Here is a 6087-nt window from a genome sequence, read left to right as displayed (position 1 = left end):
CCAGTAAGATTTAGAAAATGTAGACTTTTGTCACACACCGACCTTGACATCTATTGCATCATGTATTGCTGCAGGGGATACGATCAACTTACTCCTTGATGAAAACAGTTTAAATCTAACGCACCATAGCAACTGGAATCTCAATGAAAAAACATTTTGGTTTTATATTTTTCACTATCAGAGTGACAAATACTGTATTTGACGAATTTAGTGCCCCCTTCCTAATAACAGCCCCCCAATAGAAATACATAGCACGCAGAGTGCTAAGTAAGCCAGTGTAAGTGATGCTTGGCAATGCCTGTTGATTGACTGTATTATGTGATCTTAAACATCTTCCTAATTAATGGGTTCCTAATAAGTGCCACTTTTTTTATCTTACTTAGCAGGAGCGGTGGGGTAGCCTAATGGTTAAAGCGTTGGCTTAACAAGACCCCCAATATGTGAAGTTTTCAGGTGTCCCCCGCCGTGATGTTGCTGGAATATTGCTAAAAGCGGCGTGAAAACCTCACTCAGTCAGTCAGTCGGTCTTACTTAGCAAAGTACCAGGACGCTAAATGTGTCAAATACGGTAACAAGTTTTCTGATAAAAGTATTTCTTTAAATATCCAAAATAACCACAATATTTCTTTTATGCCTTTTGTTACTTCATAAAGGGTTTGACTTGGACATGCCACTGAACAGTCTGTATGATGTACAGGTCTAAACACTGACTGACTGAAGTTAGTTTTACGCCGCTTTTAGCAATATTCCAGCAACATCACGGCTGGAGACACCAGAAATGGGCTTCACACATTGTACCCATGTGGGGATTCGAACCCGGGTCCTTCGGCGTGACGAGCCAACGCTTTAACCACTAGGCTACCCCACCGCCCCAGGTCTAAACACACTACTGATGTGTATTGCAGAAACAAATGCCATGTTTTCATTGAGGTACTCCACATGTATTCCTGTACGTTCTTGTCTTTCACACAACATGTGTAGAAGCTTGAAACTATTCACTAACGATAATTATCACAGTGATACAATGGATATGTATTATTTCATAAACTGTTTTGATCTTGACACAACATCATCTTCAACACTATTCATTATTGTCCATCTGTCTTAGGTTTCCCTCTGTGCATCCAATTAGGAATATGTCCACAAAAACTTCATTTAGATATTTTGTATTAAGGTACATAACAGAGAGAGATGTTACTAATATTTTCCAACCAAATATCATGTTAATTTCAAGTGACCCAACAAAACTCATAGCACAGCCAAGACCACAACAATGTCACTTTTCTAGTCAAACTGTTCTTACATATGTTTTTAAAATCTTTCTACCGAGACAATAATGAAACACAATGAAAGATTTAGTTACCGTATATTACCGTCTATAAGCCGAATTTTGAAGACCAAAAAAATATGTCTGTAGAAGGCGGTCATCTTATCTATGAGATACAATTTCACGGAAATATTTTTAGCTCGCCAGTGCCCTGCCAGGACGATGTTACAGGTTACCGGTACATCTGCCAGGATGTTTGCCACGATTACAGCGTTTATGTTGTGAATAATGAATAAAATACATATTAACCTGTACGTTTTCATTATTTCAACATATTATTACATATTAGTCATTATGACATTTATCGTACAATCAGCTGTGCACACGTTTCCCGGCGATCAAGTTCAAACATGCACAATAATATAACGGGATGAATTCTGGCAGTCATCAGTAAAATATAATACAGAATACTATTAATTAACCCACAGAAATATATCCTACCATTGTGTAATTTTAATTACAGTTTTTGTTCTAATATGTCGACAAAAAAATATTTCATTCAGCTAACGACAATATTTCATCACAAATTACATAATAAATATTATATATATTTTGCTTTACATGATTACTTTGAATTTGAAAGTCTAAACTATTTAAGAGACAGACAGTGCAAACCAATCCTTCGTTAGCCATTACGTGAGACCAAGATATTGCTAATATTTACTCTATAGGAAGAAGACTATTCTTGTGAAATGATTTCATCTAAACATGTCACATGACCCATCCCAGTTTGACTGAATTACGAATAAATTATTCATATTTGACATTTCAAACGATATCAATTTCTTACTATTATGACAATTATCTCTAGCCTGCCACTCTGAGGCAATTATAACACTGAAAAAATAATGTTCATTTGAATTCATAGAGACCATAATTTGTAAAATTGGAAATTGAACATCATTTCTAAGTCAAGATAAAAATATTGGCATATGTTTAAAAGTTTGAATGACCATTCAGATAAATAAGTAACAAAAACCTTCACAAGTCTCAAGGTGAAATATTACCATTAACTTATATAAGAGGTCAAGGTCAAAAGAACTGCCCTTTCACCTACAGGTCAAGATCACAGTCACCCTTCATGAAAGTTAAAAGTAGCCACCCTACAATAAAAAACAAACAAAAACAGCACATATGCACAACCAAGTAAAACACAAACAGTAACAATGGTGAAAGATCGAAGTTAGGAAATGGAAACATATAGTTAACAAGGAATATATATGTATCACACTTGGCACTGTTCAAGAATTGATGACTTAGCTGCATTTTCAAACTTCTAAGCACTACTTAATACACATATTACACAAACCTGAATGCTCATAAACATATCTGTATAGACAATTAATCCAAGTCACATTTCCAAGTTCATTGTTGAAGATAAAGTCACTGATGTCCCTGCAATGGTAAATATCTCCTGTGAACAATATATAAAAAAAGTTCCCATGGAAACACAGAATTAATTTTTCAAAAATCCCACACTATGAAAAGAAACCGCTTGACCTATCGATCCAAGTTCGGAGGTAATATTGTACAGTTTTCAATATCTACTCCAGAAAGGAGCACTATTTATTGCATCTTCACTCCAAGTTGCTGCAGCTGGAGCTAAAAAAATGAAATGTTTCCCAAATCCCAAACTTTTTAAAAAGCACTAATTCATCCCAAGACCTATCAATGTGCCAAGTCTGGTGAAAGATTTTGAACAGTTTTCAAGATCTGCTCTGGGATCTTGAAGGGATGGTCAATATACTACTAGTATTTCCACAGCGTTTGAACTATTGTGACATTTTACCTTATTGCAATCGATAATATTTCAACAAAGTGGCAACTATTATAATATCATTGCAACAATGTCATATTTATTGCAATATTATTGCTATAACTGATATATTACAAAATTTTATGAAAAAGGCTTCAACTTTTGCGACAGTATTATTATTGTAATACTGTTTGAAAACGTCACATGTACTGAAATATAATGCTGAAACAATACCATTAATTCTCATAAGTCTGAAAACAACAGGCGCTCCAATCTATTCATACAAACATCTGACAGATCATTTGAAAATGCAGCTAATAAATCCAGCATATACAATCAACAAAAGTATTTTGCTAGTCATATTTCAAGAGCATATATGATATAGACAATGATTGACTGACTGACAAGTGGTCAGTGGAGTTGTATCACAGACAGAGGGCTTCCACCGGGCTTACGTCACCCTGTGAGAATAACAAAACAACAATCCGAACATCACAACTGTTTGTGTTTCAAAACAGCAAGGTTCTCTACAAGAATGACAGTGCCACTACACTGAAGAATTTCTACAAAGAACCGATAAGTGGTTCTGGGAGATTGGTCTGGTTTGGTTTGTTTGGTGTTTAACGCCACATTCAGCAATATTCCACCTATATAACAACATATAAGTGGCGGTGGTCCTAGGAGAAAGGATACATTGTTGCACTGGTGCATCATGATTTGCGAGTCATGTGACGATACAATACACCATACATGTTTTTCTGTATTGATACAAGATGATACAATTGATAAAAGAAATTTCTTGCGACAATTTTTCAATGATCCATAAGCATTTTAAAGTCAAATATAGAAATTAGCATTTCATGTGTAGTACTTAAAAAAGCTGCTATGAACATATTTCTTCAGTTTCTATTTCGAACCTGCTCTGAAATACATATGACATTGTGACCTTTGTATAAGCAGAATATGTTTACTAGATATCCGAGAAGTGTACATTCACTCTGTTAATTCAAAATATTGTTTTAACTAATGAGCCTAAGGTTTGCTACAGTCAGTACCACCGTTACACAAAATTTAGAGATTCATTGAAATCCCAGCAGCAAGTGGTCAGTGGGGCAGCTTCCTGTTAAAGTGTTTACTCACCACACCCAGGGGTGGAAATAACTTTAAAATTGCTAGTGTACTCCGGTACAGTGGTACATGTAAAATCACTTGCCCTGACAATTTTTCCACTATACCGGACGTTTTCTTGTTGATTTTTTAAAGAAACAACATAATCAATATTGGAAAGTCAACTGGACTCTGGTACAGTGTGATATACAAATTTGCTTGCCCGACAGAAAAAAACACTGGACTCGGGCGTCGGGCAATGGGTTATTTCCACCCTGCACACCGAACACCTAAGTTCAATTCTCTACATATGTACAGTGTATGAAGCCCATTAGTAACGTCCCGCCAAGATATTGCTGGAATATTTCTAAAAGTGGCTTAAAACCTTACAATTTACATCATATATTGCGAATAAGCTGATATTGCCAAACAGTTCGAATGACATCCCACATTAAGAAATGGGAGCTCTTTCTCAACTTTTTACTTCAGAATATCATTAATAATACAGAATTGTAATAACACCATAACACATATGACATTCTATCACTCATGAAATACTGTCTATTTCAAGTCATACTTCAAACAGCATTTGAGGCAATACAAGGGCTCATTTGGTCCTATCTTAACTTGGTGACTCAATACTATCTCACACTTGTATGCAAATACTTACTCTATTAAGAACTATCAATTAATTTTATGCAAAACATGTATTGAACTGTTAATATGTGATACCTGAGATTAAGGTTGGATGCAATCTATATTTTTAAACATTAAGGCCAGACCTCTTTCTAACTTGGTTTTCAGGATCCATAAAATTGAAAAGTTAAAACATAAAATAAAAGCTGTCTTTATTTCATTCTCAGGTTCATTTAGTGGCACTATGAATAGAAAAGATAATATTTTTTCAAATACTTTAATTAAAACCAGTTGAAAAATTTACCTTAAAACCCTAAACACTGAGTGCCCCGATGTCTTTCCCACCAGACATTTGGAGTGAGTGAGTATGGTTTTACTCCACTTTTAGCAATATTCCAGCTATATCACGGCGGGGAACACCAGAAATGGGCTTCATTTATTGTACCCATGTGGGGAATCAAACCCAGGTCTTCGGCATGACAAGCGAATGCTTTAACCACTAGGCTACCCCACCACTCCCCTAATATTTGAAGGAAATAAAACAAAAATATTTGAAATTGGAATTTATAAAAATGAGATCAACCTTTCAACAGTCCCAAAATCTGCAAACCCTAAAAAGGTCTGGCCCAATAGGTTATGAGCAATTTTCATTGTTTGTTTCCTAATAATAGTAATATACACTGAAACAGCATCAAGCTGGTCAGTACTGTTTCCCAGTGACACTGGCTACATTAAAGACAGGTAGATAGTAGTGGTGGTCCGATTAATTGAAATAATCAAAGATTGGTTGCAATGACAAAACAACCAAGTAATCGATCATGTTTTCTCATAACCGAACACAAACAATTTTGGAACACTTGTTTGCATTAATAATATTTATCACAGGGTTGGTTTTGTCTGTTACATTTCACTACATTTCACAAGCACTACAAGCTCGTTCCAGTCATGATTGAATTTATTTAAAGACTCCAGGATATTTATGTTCCTAACATACTAGGCATCCTTTAAAGATGTGAAATTTTCAATGCATTTTGGGCAATTTACAAAATATCCTGAAAGAACTACATGTTTTTTCTATATTTTTTGTGCATTAATAAACATAGCCAGTAAAATTTGATAAATGATGCTAACAAATTATTTTCGATGATTTATCAGTTGTAATGAACCCATCATCAATTATGAGATTTGAACCAATTCCCAACACTAGTAGATTGAGCAGGGTATCTGGAATACCAGGGCCTAGATTATCGAAGCTCTCTAA

The sequence above is a fragment of the Haliotis rubra genome, unplaced genomic scaffold (assembly GCF_003918875.1).
Source record: "Haliotis rubra isolate DU_JTF1 unplaced genomic scaffold, ASM391887v1 Scf689, whole genome shotgun sequence".
NCBI classification, from domain to species: Eukaryota; Metazoa; Mollusca; class Gastropoda; order Lepetellida; family Haliotidae; genus Haliotis; species Haliotis rubra.
The sequence above is the reverse complement of the archived record's forward strand: the minus strand, read 5'-3'. Positions refer to the sequence as shown.